This window comes from Parasteatoda tepidariorum, chromosome 4 (assembly GCF_982258835.1).
Source record: "Parasteatoda tepidariorum strain Cologne lab strain chromosome 4, Ptep-v5.0, whole genome shotgun sequence".
NCBI classification, from domain to species: domain Eukaryota; kingdom Metazoa; phylum Arthropoda; class Arachnida; order Araneae; family Theridiidae; genus Parasteatoda; species Parasteatoda tepidariorum.
Genome location: NC_141758.1, coordinates 106,490,684 through 106,500,046, shown reverse-complemented (window position 1 = coordinate 106,500,046; position 9,363 = coordinate 106,490,684). Strand labels below are relative to the sequence as shown.

Below are 9,363 nucleotides of genomic sequence, written 5' to 3'. Positions count from 1 at the left end.
AAATGTGTCTTTTTTTTATCCCCGAAAAAAAAAGGTACATTTAAATATTTTTGTAATTACCTGCCCTAATCGATATTATCGTTTAATAGCTCATATCAATCAAATTATCATGTTTTTTTCAAGTGTTAATATTTTTTTTGAAACTGAATGGGTATATAAAATAAAACTTTTTCGGTGTTAATTATTCGAATTTGTAGTAATGCTAAGAAAACACGTAATAACAGTTTATCACCTTATGTGCAGCACAGCATTTTGAGCTCGTGATAAAAATAACAATGTGAATAAAAATATAGTGACTTTCTTTAAATTTAAAATGTAACTGCGAGGACTAGATTCGATTTTAAAATTTATGTTTTGAAGGTAAATGATGAAACCAACACGAAATATTATTTTAATTACATCCACCAGTATATGAATATATACCGGTATATGAATATTAATTATAACATTAATATATTAATTATAATATTACAATCATCAGTGTAAGCAATCAACATAATACTGTCTCGAAATTTGTTTTGAGATAAAATGTTCAAACCTATACATAGACGATCAAGTTCATAATGAAGCAAATCAAATTCAAGCGATCATAAATTAACTGTACAACGTAGAGTCATTAAATTTTGGTTCAGCTTGCCCTTCTTTTGACTGACGAATTAGAACTCAGATACTCAGCATCATTTTAACAGATAGTCTGTTCGGTTCTTAAACTGATACGGAAAAGTTGTTTTTATATAGTCTATTTAGTCTGTATAACAACTTCTAGTAGATTCCAGATCATTGTGAAATCCCGTGAAATGTGGTTGTAGAAGACCTTTCTTTCCACTCTGTAAAACTTTTGACAAAAGAACGCATCTAGAGCGTTGTCATTTTTTATGAACTGATGATGAAATTTCTTTGAGTGTCACATTTCATTATAGTTGAAGTTTAAGGATAGAATTCTAATTAGCTCTCACAAAGAAAAAGGGGATTGTAATAGTTCGTGGTTATTACTCAATTTATTTTAAATTCGATTTTCCCCTCAAATTATGTTACTTAATTGACTCTACAGCTGTAAGCAACTTATCACAAAAGCAGTCCCACAGGTCTGAGTTCCCTTGTTGTAGACACTGTAATAAAAAGTACATTATTATTACCTCTTTGTAACACATTTTTTATAATTACAGAATAATAACAAAGGCCTTCGTTTCTTAGTAGTAAGGAGGAAGACTGTTCCTTTGTTTTCATATTGTAAATTTATTTACCATAAATTATGCACCAAAAATAGTTAAAATATTTCTTAAAGTTCTCTAAAATATTTCTCCAATTTCTTTTCATTCATTTTCTGAATAAATAAAAAGAAATTATAAATCATTTAAAAATCTAAAATGGGTCAATATTTTTTAAACAATATTTTTCTATCGAATTAAACAATTCCTTCTATATCAATTTAAAACTAAATTTTTAAAAATTTATTATTTTTTGAAACTATAGGTTGATTACAAAGACCTTTGTTTCTTATTAGTGAAGCAAAATCAAGGCTTTACTGATGTCTGGACATAAAACAAAGTTCTACTTAGTAGTAAACTGTTAAACATCTGCCTTAACTATTAATGATCACTCATAGATAGTGAAAAAAGAGGATGGGTTAATTAAAGGGGGGATTAATATTGTTTCCTTTTGATATTGCCCAAATGTCTCTGAATTCTACATCCTTTCTCCTTTGTGTGTGAATGTGACCCGCCCTATAAACGGGTTTGTGTGAAGTGGACGACGCTGCTCCACTGCTACAGGTGCCCACTGGGTAACGAGAGTAGCAATCGGCATTGATTCTGTGGCCTAACCCTCAAAGTGCCCGCCATTGGAAAAAAAAATTTATATATATATATATATATATATATATATATATATATATATATATATATATATATATATATATATATATATATATATATATATATATATATATATATATATATATATATATATATATATTGCCCAAATGTTATTTTTTTATAATGCACAAATGTAGATTAAATTCATTATGAAGACTTATAAATTCGAAGTTATATTTGGAAACCGTAAAAGGGTTGGAAAAAAGCTTGACCTGAAACTTCTTCTTTTCAAAATTGTTATAAGTTAATAAAAGTATCCAATTTAATTAAATAATCAACGTGAAAATACAGAAAAAAATAAAAACAGCGAAGCTGATAAAAGAAAAATAAATAAAACAGCGTAATTTATATGAATGCTATGAGTTTCAAAAATAATATTTCTTTTCCATAGGATTCTTTCAGCGAATGTAATTTTTAGGGAAAAATGTTCGTTAAATCAGAAAATTGTTATATAAATAGATAACATGTAAAAGTAATTAGATCATGATATAAGAATGAGAAACTAAAGAAGTTTTAAATTATTCATATAATTGATAAAAATGCTTAAGGTTAAGATGAGACATTGCGACTCTATATATTAATTAATTTACAAAGTCAGACACAAAAACGTATTTTCTCTGAATAAACATATCTATATTTTTTCATAATTTGATTCGTGACCCACTAAATGGGAGTGTATAATAAATTTCAAAAAAATTAGGGTATATTTCGTGCAGTCTTAAAATAAGGCAAAGCACTAGAGAAGAGTAATTTAATAACTCCTCTTAAACTAACTGTCAGGTAGACGAGATAGAAATACTTAGTATTTCTCGGTTCTTAAGCAAGGAAGTTAAGAAAATGAAACCTTAGCATTTATCGTATTGTGTTTGCTGAGATCAAGAACACTTTTTTTAGTAGTTAATACAAAAATATCTCGAAATTACTAGACAACAGACATTTTATGGGCTGATTTCTGTCCAAAAAGCAAAGATTACTTTTCTTTTAAAAAAATTTGAATAGATAAATAAATTTTTTATAATTTTATATAAAGATTTTAGTATTTGAACACCTGAACATTTTATATGGCACTATTTGTATTTTTTAAGTTGTTTTTAACCTTTTAAAATTTTTCACTAGTACCAAATTTGCATTAATTATTTATATTACTTGCAGAGTTATAAGGCAAACCATTAAAAAGATTCCGTAAAAATGTAGAGCATCTGGAAGAGATTATAATGCACATTCATAAGGTTTCATACATATAATTCACGATATTTCTTTTTCCTATTGTTGAAAATATTAGTTAATTATACATGGCGTTTTAAAAGCATTGAAATATGAATGTTTAAAAATATTGTATAATTCGTTTTTTTTTTAATATTTTTTTAATCGTTTTATTTTGCAAATATGTGAGCGACATGTCTTTTTTTGGGTAAAGACTATTTGTAAATAGCATCCAAATGTTTCTATACATTCTAAAATGAATTTTCGTAAATTTTCCATAAAATGTTCCTCAACATGTTCCTTAATTACGATCATCTGTATTTATCACCGAATATTGCTACTATAATTTCTTCGCTTAGTTCGTTTTATTATGAACTTACATAATGATTCTTACATCTGATATGATCGTATCCTTTTAAACTTGAGTTCATAAGGTCTTTAAGAAATCGTATAGTGGCAGCAGCAAATGTATTTTATAAGATAAATGCATTTCATTACGTTTATATTCACCATAACATTCAATTATCAATTTCAATAATTCCAAATAGCTGAATACACAATTTAAAAATTTTAATTTAAAGTAAAGGATAACTTGAGATAACGCAAAAGATAACTTAAAATTAAGATAACTTCTTAATTTCAATATACACTGGTTATCATAAATTAAGGAAAATTCACAAAAATCGCGATAACTCAAGAAATTACACATGGAATTTTATGAAACTTACCCACAATATACAACACATAGTAAGGTATTAAACAACATAAAAAGAAATTATCAGACATTAATAGTAGTATAGAAATTAGCACATGTATAAAATAAACAAATTGGAAGTATCGGTTTGCAATAGAAAAAGTACCTTTAATATGGAATATGATTGCCTCTAGAAGCAATACAGCACAAACAGCGATGTGTGATGCTTTCAATTATGCGGTCTATCAGTTCAATAGGAAGTGAGAGCCATTGCTCTTGTAAAGCAGTTGCAAGCGTGGCAAGGGTCTGAGGGGGCGGATTGATGGCAGATACACGCCTCCCTAGAGCATCCCAAACGTGCTCGATAGGATTCAAGTCCGGGGATCGAGCTGGCCACTCCATGCGAGTAATTGTTTCCTGTTGAAGATAATCATCAACAATGCGAGCTCTGTGTGGTCTTGCATTATCGTCCTGTAACAGGAAGCAATCACCAATTGCCCCGGCATATGGGCGCACATAAGCATCAAGGATGTTGTCTCGATAAACCTGAGCATTCACGGTTCCCCTTGGAAAGACATGGAGGTATGTGCGCCCTCCTAAGGATATGCCTCCCCAAACACAGACACTGCCTCTTCCGTATGCATCTCTTTCACGGATGTTTGATGGATGATAACGGGTCCCAGGTTCTCTCCATATCAAATAACGTCTACTGTCACTTTCTAGACTAAACCTGGACTCATCCGTAAAGAGAACAGGCCTCCATTGATCTGACGTCCAGTGGACATGTTGTCGGGCCCACTGCAAACGGTCTCTCCTATGGCGTGATGTGAGCGGCACGCAAATGGCTGGTCGTCTCGCATACAGACCACCTTCGTGGAGCCTTCTGCGCACAGTTGACGTTGACACCAACCTTCCGGTGGCTGCAGCAAGAGAGGATCTAAGATGTGTCGGAGTAGCGGTTCTATTCCTGCGTGCACTTAATGTCAAATATCGGTCATCGGCACTGGTCGTAACAGTTGGCCGTCCTTGACTGAACCTCCTAGATGCCGAATCTGTGGTTTGAAATTGCCTCCAAAGTCTATGAACCACAGATGGACTCACATTTAGCCATCTGGCCACTTCTGATTGACTCTGCCCTGCCTCTAGTCTCCCGATGGCTCTCCATCGTAGTTCTTCAGGCAAATGATGCCTAGAGGTCATTATTACGAATTGGCTATCTCAGATTTTCAATGTCGCAATCACAGTAAAATTTGTGTGCTTTCTCTCAAACTTGGACTTTTATGCTCCAGGCAGATGACGTAAGCCGAGTGCAGCGCCACTAATTTGCATATTGCAATTTTACTCAGCTACTCTTAGTGGACAACATATGCAAATTTTGCACGGTTTGGCTTACTTTTGAAAGAGTTATCGCTGTTTTTGTGATTTTTCCTTAATTTATGATAACCAGTGTAGATGCAAAGGTTTTCTCAATGTTTTAAGGAGAGCAATTGTTATATACAGAGCATTATAATATACAGATGTTTGTTTTAGTCAGCATAAGATTCTTACCAAAATAGCGATTGAGACTCGAATGTAGTATACTAACGGTAAAAACTTCATTATAAATATGAAAATGGTAATAAAAGTGGACATGTTTTAAACACTCAGAAATAGAAGCCCATTCTAAAGAGTCCCCATACGTGAAAGAAGAAAGTGATTTTAAGCAGAAAACGTGAAATTGCCAGCGAAATATGAAAAAGAAAAAAAAACTAGGAAATGAACAGTACCCGCGAGTGACATAGACAACAAAAAATTGAATAAAGATAATATATATATATATATATATATATATATATATATATATATATATATATATATATATATATATATATATATATATATATATATATATATATAGTGCGTGGAGTCCCTTCGCGCGGAAAAAGTTAAACTTCGCAACGTTAATTGTAGAAGAATCATCAGTCGTAGAAGGATCACTAGTTTTATTCAACGACTCTTTTTCCTGCTCCGCTCGCTTTCGTGCTCTGTAATCACGGTAATATTGTGCATTTTTCCCTCGTAGACCTCTTGAACTAGTGAAAGTGCTTGTGGTTGCCTCATCGTCTCGCCCTGGAAAATGTATTTGTATTAATTATGTATGTGAATGTGTCATAATGTAATTTCAGAAGAGAAACAATCAATTGACATTTACAAGAGACGTACCTTGACATAACCTTAAATCCGTCGCATTGTCCGTGGGATTGTTTTCACTCATTTTTTACAATTGTTACCCACTAAATTTGAAAATAAAAAATACTACCCTATTAAATTATATGTGTATCAGAACAAACTAAAAAAATATTTACAGAAAAACAAAACTTTTGTTATTTTTATGCTAGTGAGAACCAAAACAATATGGAAATGAATGGGGAAAAACTGGTTCGTACCACGTGATTTCCCGGCCAATAAAAATTTAGCGTTAAACGTTTAACGCAACCTTGTTGGAAGTCGCATAAGAAGTATAACTTCAAAAAACACTAGAAAAAACCGCAGTAGTCAAGAGTGGTATATCAGGGCAAAATGCATTTCGACGTCCCATGTAGAAATAGTCAGAAACTACTACAAGAGAATTAGCATTCGTACGAATAAAATAAGATTCCTGAGTGTCAAAATGAGCTGATGTGACAAGGGTGGTTAGAAATTTGGCATTATCAATATTCATTGTATCCCCAATATTGAAACCATGGACGGCAATAAGTGATTTATTGCATTTTTGATAACGGACTTATCTACTGTTTTTCCTTTATTTTAAATTTCAAAAAACGTCTGGTTTAAACGATGGAGCAAACGTTGCACTGGAATTCCCTGTTTCTCTCTAGGCCAACAGGGTGCTTCTCACTTTGTTTTTCAGTTTTATTTTCCATCGGCAACTAAAAATTCTTTTTGTTTAAAATCACTTTTGTTTTCCTTATTCACATCTGGCGAGTCTTGAAAATGGGTGCCTATATTTGAGCGAGCTAAACATTTGTTTCAAACATTGCCCAACACCAGGGCTAAGCCCAACACAGAATTGGCTAAACGTGAAAGACGTGATTTTTGCTCGCTCGAAACATGTCGACTTTCATTAACATCTTCATATTTTTTAAGTTAACTGAAATTTTCCTTTGTTCACTTCAGAATCTTGGCATTATTCACTTAGTAACAAAGCATATTAAATTAAAATAAGTTTACGCCATATTAAAATAAGTTTTACGTAAGATAATCGTTTTGGCATCGCAACTTTCTAAAAAAATAAAATAGTGCAATTTACTTATTCTTTTTAATTGTATTTATTTATTTATTACTGCTGCTCGGAAAAAAAATCATTTTTTTTGGGAAGTTACCGTCCATAATTGAAATTTCAAAAGTCGAATAAGACAATGTAATAACTCTTCCCTTGAATCAAAGTTAAATAGTTACAAGTCAATTATTTCGATCAACTTAAAAAAGAAAATTTTGAAAAAATATTTTTTATCAATCAATCCAAAAACTATTCTAGACACATATTAAGGTATACTTAAGGGAATATTTCGATAGAGTTTATATTACACATTTATTATTATATATATGTAATACAAAAACTATAAATACTTTTGTATTAATAAAAACCATTAAAACTCTTACGTTTTCATAAAATGTCTTTGGTAAAGAATGGGTGCAGAAATTCTATTTTGGGACTTCAAGGATGAAAACCTACCATTGAATTATAATTAGATTTATGTTTCAAAGGAGTTATTTTTAGAATCTTGTCCCTCTTTCATTACCATATTAGGAAGCATTAAATGATTTTCCATAATGCGAAGAATGACAAGGTATGTACGACTGGAACCAAATTACATCATTCTCTGTAAGTATTTAATGCGGGACCGATGGTTTTCGCATGACTCTTGCTGTATCATGTATTCCTTGTAAGATCTGTCGGAACTATCCGGAGTTTTGTCCACCCCCTCCCTTGTGGAGAGTGGATGTGAAATATTATAGCCACCAGCCTACCTTTAAATAAACCTTTTGATAACGTATTATGGCTTATGACTGCATTATTAAAGCTGAATACAACAATGATAACAGGGATGTAGCCCTGTTATATATATATATATATATATATATATATATATATATATATATATATATATATATATATATATATATATATATATATATATATATATATATATATATATATATATATATATATATATATTTACATAAATTACTCAAGCTAGATGATTAAATTATGGTTTTCACAGCTTACCCTTATATTTCCTGCCGTCTTAACAAATTAAAGAAATAAATTTGATTTATAATAATTTTAATAAGTTAAATTGCTTCTATTTGTTTCAAGCAATGAAATAATTCGTCAAAACTGATTCCAATTCTTGGGATAATAAAATCATTGTTCAATATGAACATTGATGAAAAATTAGCATTATTGACTCCTTTATTGCGAAATAAGAACAATTTCTAATTTAAATTTTTGAAAAAAACCTACATTAAAACTATTTTCTGAACATGATAATTACAGCTATAAAATAATTTAAAATCCAAAAATGTATTAATATACCTTATGTGAGTATTAAAAAAACCTAAAGTTAAAAAAAGAAAAAAAATTTGAGATGAGGATTCTAAAATTAGTCCAGTTTTGGAAGAAAAAAATTTTTTTTTAAACAATTTCTATTTTTAGTATTTGTTGTAAACAAAATAAGACTTACCGATCATTTTCCTGCTACAACAATTCTTTATGAATTGTTCTAAGTTGAGAAATAATATTAAAAGCTTCTTTTAACAATTTTCTTCATAATTATCTTTTTTAAAAGGCAGCTTTCTTTAAGTTATCGGGTGAGAATAAGTTTGAACGTCAAAATAAAATTGTAGCTCATTAATTTGTTTCACCATTTAAAAAACAAAATAACCTGTTGCATTTTTTTTTATTATTATTTTTTTTTTCCGTTGGGCACATATGCATTTTCTTTTCATTACTCAAATGGAAAACAATTAAAAAGATAATCAATAACTTCTATTAATTTTTTCGAAAGAATAGTAGTAAATAGTCAGCTATTTTGCATCGAGTAATTTTAAAGCAGCAGAATATTTTCAACTTCTTAATGAGGAACCTGCATGCTTTTTTTTTTATGTTTTAAAATGAAACATCATGCCATTTTATAAAGATAGACACAAATTTCAGACCGGTGCGATAACTAGTTATTTTGTTATTAATAGATGAAATCGCTCAATTAGCCCCGCCCCCTAAATCGCTGCTAGGTTTTCCATCTGCTCTAATGACGTCACGATACAGTACAACCACAACTCCCATCATGTGAAACGGTGAAAGCATATGCCGCTCCAAGCATAAATTTTAAAAATTGGCTCCAAGCAAAAACTACAAGTGTTGCATTGTACCATGTGCAATAGTTCTACATTAAACACGCAAAATAAATTATTTTTTAGTGTACCAAAAGAAGAAAAAAGACAAATTTGGTGCAAAGCCATCAAACGCGATGAAAAAAATACTCGCAAATTGTCTGCAACTACTGCATTATATTATTGCTAAGACCATTTTACAGTAACTTACTTAAT

At 30.6% G+C, this 9,363-nt stretch overlaps 1 long non-coding RNA gene across 1 annotated transcript in view; it reads right to left on the bottom strand.

Annotated features, from left to right (window-relative positions):
- Positions 1-338: 338 nt before the first annotated feature.
- LOC122271371 (uncharacterized) overlaps positions 339-9,363 on the bottom strand; it is a 23,005-nt gene continuing 13,980 nt past the window's right edge. The window contains exon 3 of the long non-coding RNA XR_015433251.1: positions 339-1,109. This is a non-coding gene — a long non-coding RNA (uncharacterized LOC122271371). The remainder of the gene's footprint in view (positions 1,110-9,363) is intronic.